At 37.0% G+C, this 13,130-nt stretch overlaps 1 protein-coding gene across 3 annotated transcripts in view; it reads left to right on the top strand.

Annotated features, from left to right (window-relative positions):
- PPP1R13B (protein phosphatase 1 regulatory subunit 13B) overlaps positions 1-13,130 on the top strand; it is a 68,176-nt gene that overhangs the window by 5,793 nt on the left and 49,253 nt on the right. The gene's annotated exons all lie outside the window — the stretch shown is intronic.

The raw sequence follows: 13,130 nt of genomic DNA, 5'->3' as shown, positions 1-13,130 counted from the left end.
GATTTGTGTGTCAAAGGCAACAATGGTACCTGGAGGACAAAGCATAAATTCTGTAATAACTCAAAGGACCAGCAAGAATATGAACTGCTTAGTGGAGGAACAAAAAAATGTTTGAACTTCAAATTTCAGTCACTTACCTGGATTGTAGGTCACCCTGTTATTTTTCTTAGATCATGCTTGGAAGCGAGTATATGTGCTGTACTGGAGAGCAGGTTTATCATGGTGGTGCAGTAGGATGTTGGAGCAGCTGAATTCCTTTCTGGGCTGAGGTTTCACAATGGGGATGAGCTGGGTTAACCATTTCCTGCAGCTCTGGAAATGGTTAACCCAGCTCCTTCCTCTTCCTTGCTGCCCATTGCCACCATTGGCTGTGAATGGAGTGCCCTGCTTGTCTCAGCAAACCCATCCAGCTCACTAAACATGTAACAAGAGCTGTATCCAAAGAGCCTTGAAGAGATTTATGTACACGTGTGTATGTATGTGAGTGTATGCACGTACCTGTGTGTGTGTATTGCACTGTTGTCTTGTCCATGTTGGTACAGGAGGGAGCACACTGCTTGGCTAAGATTGATACCAGAGAAGGGGATGGGCAAGTGGAATCTCTCTCTTCAAGTATTTTTGTGTATTCAGTTTAGTTTATTGTGGAGCTCTACCCCAGGCAATGTATTTTGAACAGGTGAGTAGAGCAGTGAGGTGAAACTAAAGTCTGCAGTGCAGTAACGTTGTTACTTCAGAGATAAGTTATGGTTTCACCAGTTTCCACATCTTTATTGCATACCCAGTAACACTTTACATTTTCTCTGAAATGGGGAAAAGTAAAGGATATTGGTTTTTTGGTAAAATATGTGGTCTTTGAGAAATCTTGAGAAACAAATATAAAGTTGGGACACAAAAAAATGGAAAACCAGTACAATTTAACTGGCAGTTGCTAGTCTATCATCATTCCCCACCCCTCACTTTGCAGTAGTGCATTCCTTCTGATTTCTGCCCATTATTTCCTTATTCTCTAGATTCATAGTGTATTCTAGCCTAGTTCTTTGCTAGTGAAAGTACAATTAAGATTTTTTAGTTTCCAGTTCACTGCTTTGCTTAGCAGCAGAATTCTATTTATGTGTGAAGAGTGTAGCTATAAAATACTTTATTTAAGGAATTTCAACTCCAGCAGGAAGCAATCTCATCTACACTTGCATATGTTGCAGACACTGTATTTAACCCATGTGTCTTTATGTCAGTTTGACAAAAGGATTTCAGTGTTCACATGATTAAACTTTTGTTTATAAATTGAGAATGGGGAAGAAACGGAGGCTTCAGTTTTGTGTAGGTGAAATGGATGCAACTGCAGGGGTTGCTGAAGTCCTGCATCCCTGCTGCCCCCTCCCTTGTACTGGCTCTCTCTGGTATTTATCTGTTTCTGTGCTGAGCTGTTTGCAAACTCAGCAGGAAGTTGTTTGCCTTTACTTTTTTTATTTTTTTTTTTTTTCCTTTGTTTCTTTTTTTTTCCCTGCCAGGATGCTTCCCTGCCATCTGAGCACACTGAAACTGACTCAGTGCAGGGTCAGATAAGCCCTGGAACCAGCCCAAGAAAGGGCAGAAGTGTGTAGATTGCAGGAAGGATGTGATCAGTTTTATCAGTTTAGGTTTGGATCATCCTGTAGCTTGAAATGACTCCATGATGGTAAATGAATATGGATGGGGAGATTAATTCCTACCAAAAGCATCTGGATCTATGTCCAAAATGGCAAACAACATAACTTCCCTGCTCTCTGAAGTCAGAACAAGTAAACAGTGAGTTTCTAAGGTCTCTGCCAGGCTGATCTAGGAGAGTCTCTCCAGTCCCAAATCCCATGCTCATAAGCACAATGCATTGACTAGCATCTGAATTAATTCTTTGTTCTAATCTCTTGATCTCTTGGGAGCCAGTTGAACAGTGGGAGACCAGTGAGCCTTGTTCTCCTTAAATCCAGAATGTGTCTGTCCAGACCTACTAAGGTGAATAGCTGAAAATTGTTGTGAGTTCCTGTATCAGATGAAAAAAGTAGACAGAACTGCATTAACATGTGGAGAAAAGTCTTGCCTGCATTGCTCTCTGGTGTTTAAAGGGAAAGAAAAAGAGTGGTTTGAGACTGGCAAGGTTTACCACAGTCATTAAGTACAGGCTTACCTGCTTAATTTTTTTTTTTTTTTTTTTTTAGTTTCTCTAAGAAGCTGGGCAAAGTCTTAGTTTATAGTAACATGTACAGTTTAAATTGAGAAGACATACTTTGAATGCATTTTTGCATGAGAAAATCCTTTTTTAATCCTGTTTCCTAATGCAATTTGTCTAATTTATGTTTCAAGACAATACTGCACCTGTTGGCTGCTCTGCAGATGATACTTGCAAGGTACTTTCAACATAATTCAACTTTTTATTTTCTTACCTCCTCCCCCTCCCCCCATGCTTACTTCTTTATAACAAACATGCTTCAGAAAGCCTATCTGACTATTTTCTGAAATCTTAACCAGGGTGGTGGTCAAAATCTGTCCTGAATTTATTCTACCTAGACAGAGGGGTTTTCAAATTACTTAAATCCCAAATATTGTCATAATATATCTTTAATAAATGTTACTGACATCTCAGTCACTTCCTTTGGAGAGATAAACTGTAAGGAGAGGATATTTTCACATTGTTATGGTATAATTGATGTCTGTAAAATGGTTGACAGGCTGTCAGTGTTTCACAGAGAATAATGTGCTAGCCAGAGCATTAACCATGTGATGGTATGGACAGTATAGGAAACTAGTGTCCCAAACAAGTTTAAAGAGTTCAACCAGTGGTTATTTGACTGAAACTCTTACCCACTGACAGCTTAACTAACTTGTTTGGGCATCTGAGAAAGCATCTGTGATGCCATTGCTAACCAATCCTACAAGATAATTTTTATACTACATGGGTATGTTAGATACCTAACTTACTCAAATATATATGTCAAAGTAGTCAAACCTGGTTCTTAGTGTTAAAGCTGCTATTCAGATCTATCCACAGAGAAGTGGTTAGATTTTGCTGCTGGGTATTTAAAATGCAAGTTCTTGGAACTGAAATTTTGAATGATTTTTCAGGCTAGTGAATGGGTTAATTACTGTTCAGGCACCAAACAGTTGGACTGTAGGTATGTTTTGGGAGATGGCTGAGTTCTTGAAACAGTGTCTTGTAAAAATAAACTATGAAACTCTTCTCTGCATGCAGCTTCATCTCTGCATGCAGCTCTGAATGTCTCAGCATGCCTGATGCTTAATTTCCTAATGTACTGTTTTATTGTCCCAAGTCATCTAAGTTTCAGTCAATTTTAGCTGCAAGTCTGAATCACATACTTCTGATTGTGGAAAAAAGATCTGTAATGGTTGACCTCCTTTACACTTCTAAATCATGTCAGGTTCAATGCAATTATTTTAAAACCATATCACATGGATTGGAGTTTGTTCTAGCCCATGCCACTTGGAAATCTTTTCAGTCCTTTTTCTGAATAGTTTTTTTGGTCTACTAAATAGTACAGTGTAGCTGTCATTTTATTGTTATTTATTAACACTTCAGCAAGGGCTGGCTGGATATGGGAAGTGCTATACATTATCCAGGCTTTACACTCAAACAGAAAAATTTCAAGTCTTGTTTGCAGTGCTCTCTTCCTGCCAAATTACTGGCTGCAGTACTTTATTTTTACCTTTTCCCCTCACCCCAGATGGTGGAGAGCAATAGTATTTGTTTTTGTCAAAGTAATAGGAGGCAAAGTTGTGAAGGAAGTTAAATCAGTTTAAATTCTGTTTACCCCAGTGTGATTTTGAAATCCAATTCAATGCTTATATTGGAATAATTTAATTTATATACCAGGTATTTTGGTTTTGCTAATTTTTAGCTAAACAAAGTACTTTTGAATTGGATCCACTTTCATGAGTTCCAGCCTCTAGAATATTTTGATAGAGGAATTCTTGTGTTTATGGTTCAAAATTATAACCTGAAAAAGCACTTTAAGGGACATAAAAAACACACTGCATCAGAGGATTTACTGTGCAGTGTTTCTAATATGGTATTTTTGTGTTTCTGGGTGTTTTATAACCTTCAACCTGACAAATCTTTGTGATTTGAGTCTTCAAGGCATTACTGGATTAGCCCCATTTGCTGCTGCTCCCTTCCCCCATCCATCTGAAGCTACCAAATACTGTTCAGTTCTGAAGAACTGAGAGGCTTTGACACAAAATTACAAGGAAGCTTGATCTGGAGCCTGCCTGTAGTTGCCTTTATCTTTTCCAAGCAGGAAAAAGCTTTTGGTCAGCTTTTTCTTATCTCTCCCATGATTTAGAAATTTTTCAAGCACTGAATTTTCAACAGCCTCTTTTCTTCCAGTGCTCAGGGATGGCTGTTCTGATGTGTCTGAATTTGTCTCCCTCCCCCACCACACCTGAAGTGGGGACCAAAGTCTTTCAGTGATTCTTCTTGTTAATTAGTGCAGTTTTCTTATGAGACAAGATGTGTTCAAAGATGCGAAAGAAAGCAAAAATATGAATGTTTTCATGTAGATTTGTATGTTTTTATATATCAGTAGCTGTAGTAATAATGGAATAAAGAGTCTGGTTTCCTGTGGGCTTAGGGGTACCACTGTGTTTCTAACATCTTTTGCAGAGCAGATTGTAAAATCCCTTCCATTCATTCCAGCCTCATATGGGAAAAGGGAAAAACCCCAAAACTCATTCTCTCTGTAGGTTAATGAGTGTACAGTTGTTTGTAGTAGAACATCATGTTTTTACCTCATGCAATAGGCTCAAGAAATGCACAGACTTGGTTGTCAGTTTACTGAAGTGGAAGTGATATGTAAACCTAGGTACCTGTCTCATTAAGTGTTATTCATTTATAATGATCTGTGAAAATACTGATTTTGTTGTTGTTGTTGATAGGGTTTTGTTTTTATGTTTGCCTGTATGATCCATGGATTTTTGCTTGGTCCTACTGTAGAAACAGAAAGAGAATACATAGAAAAAAACCCAAGGTGTTTGGGTTTTTAAAGTCTGGGATGCAAATTATAAGAAGTTAATTTTCATGTGGACACAATATTAAGGTGTCTGTTTAGATTCATTTTCCACAAATATGGAAAAGCTTAGCTTAGAGAGCCTCTGTGTAATCATGCATATATGTAGTTAAGCATGTTTAAATAAATTGTACATTTGCACATTCAGCATTTACAATTTATAGCTTATATAGCAAGAGGAGAGAAGTGACAATAGTGAAAGAGTGAAATAGGCTGGCCAAGCGACACATAAGTTATTAAAACAAATAAGCCTTAATTTAAAGTTATTACTACCCTGCATGCAGTATGGTGTTATATTCCTTCTGAACTCTTGCTTTTCTTCTTGCTTGTTCATTATTTCTGTAAGTGTTCTTCACTGCTCACACCTAGCAGTTTTCATCTCTAGCTTTATATTCAATAGTTTTCCATTTTGTACAAGCATTTGATGCAAAATTGTTTACATTTCAGAGAATTAGACTTTTGAATTTTCCTTTTTATCCTTTTTTCCTACATCATTCCATGAATTTTTCAGCGATCACGAGTGTGTTAACATTGAAGTACTTTAGTGGGATCACAGGCTGCAATTATTTTCCTGCTGAGTGATTTACATAGTCTGCAGGTGTATAGATTTGCTACATATGAGCTTTGTCATACAGGTAAAGACTTCTTGGATCTTAAATGGGATTATTTTGCATTTAATGTAGGAAAACAGCTTATGTCAGTGAAATTGTGCATGTATCTTACATCCTTCATTTAGAACATTCAGAACTTCTTGAAATTTTAGTGAGGAAAATCCCCTTCTTTCTTTAATTTAGGATTTTGAGGCTGATACATTAAGCAACCAGAGACTGGTATTCTTATCTCTCTACATATAGCCTAGATTTGTATTTACCTGTCTGACAGTAAGAGCTCTAAAACAGCCAAATGCCTGCACTGGATCAGTGCACTGGATCACTGAGTACTGCATTAGTACTCAGTGTGGAAATGGTACTTTCACAGAACATAAGGGGCTACTCTGTGTTTGTATTGGTTTTATTATTTATCTGATTGAACAAATTACACACAGATGTTTTCAGTTATTTCAGGAGGCAATGGCAGGATGAAAGGGGAATTCAGTGACACATGTTTATTTTAGTTTCTATTCTTCTTTTGAAAGAATCCAGTTGTCCAATAGGTGTGACAAGCTTTAGTGTTTGATCCTCCCAAATACTGCTGTTCTGCATGTCTGTCTTGCCTTCCTAAGTAAGGCTTTTATGAGTTTGGGGGGCAGTTTAGAAGAATTCAGACCATAGCCATGGTTGAAAGAGTGGCACAGTATGTGTTAAAAGAGACCCAGCTTTTCCTCTCAAATATTTATTCGTGTGATAGTTTGTTTTTCTGGCAGATCAAGATACAATCTGGTTTTGGAGAACAACCAGATTAGATTTTTTCCATCCTTCCTAAAGCAAAACAACCCTTCCCTTTTTAAGAAATAACCTTGAGTTTCTCATTTATTTAAAATGTTTTAGCTGCTAACAGGTTAATTTTTTTTAAGTTGCAGCATTTTAAACATCTGACACTATTCTACCAATGACACTCTCAATAAATCTCTCAACATGGTACATGTTTGCTGTGCAGGAAGGAAGAATACTGCATGGGATCAGAATGTTTTTGTTAGTGACACAATGCATTATGAAGGGACAGTCCTGATTCTGAATGTCAAAGCACATCAAATAAAGTATCTCATTAGCTTTGTGTGCTCCGCTGCTGCTGGGAGGGAAGGGTAGAGTAAAAATGCTGTGGCTCACAAGCAAAGTTGAGAGCTCCATACTTTTCTGTTCTTGCAGTTAATGTGCAATGAACTGCACAAAATGTGGCTCATAGCTCTGGGAGAGATGGGTTGTCTGCTTCTGCTGATATTTCATAGTGTGGGTCAGCTTGTTTGGGTTTGTTTTGGTTTGTTTTTACCCTTGGGTCCCTCCTCTCTCCATTTGCTCTAGGAGGGGAAGGATCAGGCTGCAGAATTGTGCTTTGCTCCTGCAGTTGCAGAGTAAGGGCTAAAAGCCCTGTTGGTGCTGTTGCACTGCCTGTTCCCCATGCCCGATCCTGTACAGTGCTGACAGGAAGGATGATAAACATTTGCTGTCCCTTGACATGATGAGACAGTCAGAAACATAGTTTACAGTACATTCTCTGCTGCTTGAATTATGTCCAGCAAGAAGACAGACTTTGCCAAGAATGGAGTAGTGCCTGAACTATTTTTAGGCATAAATATATGGCGGTGTTGTTTTTAAGCTGGTTGTTCCACTTAAAATTTTTTTTGATTTAAGAAAATGTGTCATGGAAATGTCTTTTGACAATTGTTAGGATCATTTGCTCTTAGGACTTCTGCTCCTGTCATTGCCTCTTCAACAGGAAAATGACTTCTGTGTCTTTTGAGACAGTCAGAGCCTTACATGTAGATTTATTTAAGATAAATACTTACTGTTTGTCATTATTATAATAGCAACAAAGACTCCTATTGCACAATGAGAGGATAGCAGAACTCCCGTACTGCAACCTTGCCTAATTAGGTGAAACTTGATCTAGCCTATCTTGTTCCTGTCACAACTGTGGCCTGTCTTGTTTCTTTAGAACATCTTATCACTGCTCGTCATTACTGCCTGAATTCATGTGCCAGTAGACCAAAAATACTCCATTTAAGTAGTTTTTCACTGTAGTTGTTGCACAGAAACTGTTATTAGGTTTTAGCTTTACACAACATTTTTATATTCACTGCTATTTAAAGTTGTCCACATGAAGAATATTTTAAGGAAGGTTCTTCTGAATATTGTAAAAGCATCAAAAGGGAAATCTTGGCTACCGAAAAAGACTGGACTTAAATCTAAACAGTGGACCAAGGACAGAATTTTAAAAAAGAAGGTGGGTCAACATTGTTTTTTGTTTATTTGCTGTAATTTTAAGCAGTTTTGGATTTCTTTTTATAAAACCAAACATTGACTCTTTATAATGGATTAGAGAGAGAGTGTGTGTGTGTGAGATTTTTCTTGAACACCAGGGATTTTTGTCTTATGTGAGTTTCTTCTGTGTATAAAATGCCTGAAATTCTTAGTTTTATCTTGCATAGCTTGATTTATTATCATTAGTTTTTGATTCAACCAAACTGGACTTCTGAGTATAAAACAATAGCTTTTAATTTTTAAATCTGCCACCTTAAAACTAAAGAAATGTTTTGGCAAGCTTTATTCCACTCTGATGGAAGGAAAATTCTGCTGGTTTGCCTGTTGAATCCCCAAGGATGTATTCACTTTTCATTTACTATTTTTTACCAAGCCAGATAACATCTTTACATCTGAGATTGAATGGCTGGTATTCCCTGAAAGCAATGCACTAAACAATCAGCATTTTGTTAATACTTCCTGCTTAGTGGAAGAAAGCTATGGTAGTACTTTGTGCATTCACACTACTGAAAATAAAGAAGAAAGAATAGTGCTGGTTCCATTTACAACACTACATATGGTTGTGTGTCTGTAGATTTTGTAGAAATTGTTCCTTGTTTCTAAAATGATAAAATTATCATTGGTGCTGCAAATCACCTTTATTATTTGACAAAAAGCATAATCTTTAGTAAAAATACCATGTTGATTGGTTTTGTTTTGGTTTGTGGTTTAGATGTTTTGGTTTGATGGGGTGTCTTTTTCATGTTTTGCTGAACAGTTTGTAAAAGAAAAGATACAAATGCCTGTCTTTGTATCCTATGCTTTTTCCATGAGATGATTTTTCAATGCAGTAGGTAGGTCAGGCTTTTCTGGAATTCAGTGGATTTTGGATGACTTTGCTGTAGCTGTTGACAAGGTCGAACACAAGACTGTAGAAACATCAGCACCTCCCTGTCCTTAACCTTGGCCAAAATATTTTTAATAATTTGAGAACATTTGGTTCTATGGTACAAATTCAATGGGACACTTCTGTTAAATGCGGATTTTGAAGATTGTTTTCTTTCAGGAAAATTGACTCACACTGAGCTCTGCTCTTCACCTTTGCCTGGTGTTGTCAGACTGAACTTTCTTTCTAAGTAAATTGCAGTGTTGCCAATTCCAATATGCAAAAAAAGACTTTGCTCCATATAATAAAACTTTGCTCCCACCTAATAAAAGTACAATACTCAATTTTTTGTCTTTCTTATCTATCATCTGGTTCTCGAGTCTTGGTGGAGGGTGTCCTTTTGTGTGGAGTTTGGGGTTCAGGGTTTTTTTTGTGTGTGTGGGTTTTTCTGGTTTGGGTTTGCAAGTGGGGGGTTTTCTGTTTGTGTTTGTGTGTGGTTCTTTGGTTTGAGTGGGTTTTATTTTTTTTTTAACCTTTCATTTTAGTGAATGCAACTTTTTTTTCCACTGACTTTCCAGCTGAGATTATTATGTAATAAAAGGATCTCTGAAGCTGAGTCATCTTGAATTCATTTAGTTTTGGTTTTAATTTATTGCCAGTTCACCCGTGTGTACTGCAAATTTTACAGCACTACAGTTATGTTGTTCTTCAGGCACATCTTCCTTAATGATTTGGAGAATAAAATATTTAAGAGTATTTTTAACATGTTATTCATATCTCATCAGCTGATGAAATGGAATGGGCAGCTTATACTTTAGGACTGTTTTAGCAAGCTTGTGATGCATTTGAGGTGGGGCATACTGGTTACCCTGTCAGATGCGAAAGATTTAGATCTCTGAACATCAGAACTGAGTGATGTGTGGGATGCTGTACAATGAGATGCACTTGTAGTGCCACAGTGGTTCCTCCCTCCTTTTCCCAAGGTGCTGTGAGGCCACACCTGACCTTGTACTGGGGGTCCTCACGTAGCTCTGAACCCTTTGGTTTGGAGGACCCTGGCCTGAAGATGTGAAGAACAGTGAACTATGAGCATCATGTTCATACTTTATTAAATAGAGCTGGTGGAGTATATGGACAATTGGAAAGATCACTGCACCACTGCAGCCTTGTTTTGATCTGGAGTCTTGCTGTCCTCCAGCCTTCTGACCTTTCCTGTGTATTAGTAATATTTTGTGCATTTGCAAATGCAGCAGCTGCTGCAGTTTTCTGAGAGTTTAGTAGGAATCCATTATTTAAGGAATTCTCATATTTACAAGCCTTATCAACTTCCAAAATCCTTCATTATAGCTGGGATATTTGCTAGTTTCTTAAATAGATTAGAATTTATTTTTTTTTTACTTTTTAATTAAATCAGCATAAAATTTTGACAGCTGATTTTATTGGTTTGTTTCAAGCTGCTTTAGATAAATCTCATTGAAATTGGGCAGGTAGTACTAGATGAGGTTTGTCATTTGAAGATTCACGGAAAAAAGATATTCCAGAAGATAGGGTATCCTTAATGAAGACAGCAATTATAAAAAAAAACCTCTGGAACTTCTTCAGGGCTACTTGATTTGAAGGTCAGTCTTCTGCTCTTGGTTGATAAGACCTTTTTGCAATAATCCTGTAAGGAGTCATATAATGTTAATTTGCAATTTGTAAGTATTGAATCATCATGAACATTTTAAGCATCAACTGACCAGAGCAGAAAATCTTTCAGGAAGAGTCTCCAGCTTCCACCTTTTAATAATAATTGTATATATTGTGAAAAGATAGCATATGGCCCTGTCTTTTAAACAGTGAAAGAAAGCAAAATTTCAGAGCCTTGTTTTAGGGAGAATAAAAATCCACTTTTAATCTGTGTTGCCTGATGGAGAAATGTTATCAGGCAGAACTTGTTGGTGTACCTGGAATTATCCCTGTGTTCCAAAGTCTCTTACGTGGTAACCGGTGTCTTGACAGTCCTTTGGTAGAATTATTTGCGTCAAGGAGCAACAAGATCTCTTGCTGTTCCTCCAGATGTAGGAATTTAGGAATCAAGCCAAAAGATAATATGGTGCAGGGATGTTGAACTCATTCTGTAGCAAGTGCCAAATTATATTTTCCACTAGAAAACATCACAAGAGGCATGTTTTATAGATTTCTCTAACTTCAGGCTTTGTTGCTTTAGCTGATGATGATAAATATTGCACTTGGACAGATATTCTTCTAAAATAGCAGTTTCATATGTAATGCAATCTCTTTGTTTTTTTACTTTGTCCCTTTTAAGCTATACTCATTTTCCCCTGCTGTAGCCACAAGTTTACTGCCCACCTTTTAAAGTTTATGTAAATCTCAGCTCCCGCTTGGTTTTAGCAGAACTGTCTGAATCTAAAGCAAGGCATTTCAATGTTTTAATAAATAACAGCTTCCCTAAAGATAATGTCTAGAGATCTGGCAGTGGGTTCACTTTCACTCCCATGGATTGACTCTGACTTCTTATATAGCAAAATGTAGTCTAAAATCTGATACAGGATTATAATGCCTAAGTGATGTCACTCTTCTGTCCTAGGCAGATGCTAGAAACTTAACATTTGTTAGGCCAGTTGTTTTTTTTTAGTCCTGTTGATATTTTGCTTCTCACAGCCTGTAGTCTGTGGGTTGTTTTTGTTGTTTACACAAGTGAACTCTTAGTTGCTATTGTTTTCAGTAAGTATTGTTTTCCTAGAGCTCTGGAAGTCCTTCATTTTACTGCTGTGAACCTTTCATTAAACAGTTTGTGCATCTGTCTTGCAGATGATTGTTGCTGTCTCCTTCCTTTAGCAAAAATGCTCATTTATTTCCCTGCCCTGCCAGGAGTAAGGGGCTTCAGATTGCAGATCTACAACAATGCTCTTTTTCTGTCAAAGAAAAGAAAGTGTCCTAAGTATCCCCTCAGCAAATAAGTACCAGGTAGGTGTAGGTTTTTGGAATAGCCTCTTGAACACCTGCTGTTGCATATGACAACTTGTGAAGGGGGCAAAAGCAACAATCCTGGGAGTCCTGAGAGGAAATCTCTGTGGTTCTGTCAGTTCTTTACACCTTCACAACATGTAGGCCCTAAACAAGATTTCCCTACATTTTTATAAGATTTTCTTTTAACTCTATACTTCTACATTTCTAAAAGAGGAGTTATATACTTAATTAAAATTATTCCTGTGCTTCAGCAAGGGAAGTAATTTTATGCACAACTTTTGTCTGACAAGTTCCTGGTTGTGCTTTCTGTGGGCAGCTTGTCTAGTGCAGAGCATGGTGAAGGTGGATCTCAACATGGATTTTTTTTTTCCAGTGATAGCAAAATAGCAAGTTAGTGTAACTAGCATATGAGCTGATGCAAAAAAAAAGATTTTGTGAGATAAATATATTGAAGTACATTTAGGCAGCATGAACTTTTCAGATTTGATCAAAATCAAAAGTGTTGACCATAAATAATATGACCTTGTTCATATTTTTGAGTAACTTCATGAATGCTTGAGTTTACCAATAGTTAAATTTAAGGTTTTAATGTTTGTTAGTAGCCCATAGCTTAATACTTTACATTTTTTGTGTCTGAGATTCACTCCCAGTTTTGTGGATTCTTTTGCTGGCCATTTGGAGGCAGTTGGCTTCAGATTTGAAAGTATAGTAAGAAACTATTGGTTTCACAAGTCTACATTTTGGCAGAAAATTTTGCTCATTTTTTTATTCTGTGCAAGCTGAAGTCTGTTGGTTACACTGCCTTTGTGAATTTTACTAATACAGTCAAAAGCATCACTGGGCTTTAAATTTTGTACTGAACTCTAAGTTTACAGAGCTTGAATGTGAGTAGGATGGGAGGAAAGCTATTTAGAAATATGGAAATTGATTGCAGTAATTTCTCATCCCATATATGGGGAACAGATACAAGAAGATGTTAGAGTAAAGAAATCTTCTGGTGAAAACCACAGTAATTGATAATAAATTTGCTGTATGTCCTGATGCTTTAATTTGAAATAAGGCTCACAAGCATACTACAAAAATTTCTTCAACAGACTTACTTTTAAAAATAACAGATACATTCTGAAGATAAATAATTATTGGAAAAAGCATGCTGGTGAATAACTTGTTGGTTAGATGGATTTGAAATGTTTCTTATTAATACAGAGAAGTTAAATTGTTTAATCTTACTTCTGTTTTTCTGGGGTTTCCACATAATAACAGCCAAGATTTATTTGTGATTTGTTTCTTCTGAAATCCCAATAGTATAAAGAAATACTT

Source organism: Molothrus ater, chromosome 6, assembly GCF_012460135.2.
Source record: "Molothrus ater isolate BHLD 08-10-18 breed brown headed cowbird chromosome 6, BPBGC_Mater_1.1, whole genome shotgun sequence".
Taxonomy (NCBI): domain Eukaryota; kingdom Metazoa; phylum Chordata; class Aves; order Passeriformes; family Icteridae; genus Molothrus; species Molothrus ater.
Note: the sequence above shows the minus strand (reverse complement) of the source record. Positions and strands in the feature narration are given on the sequence as shown.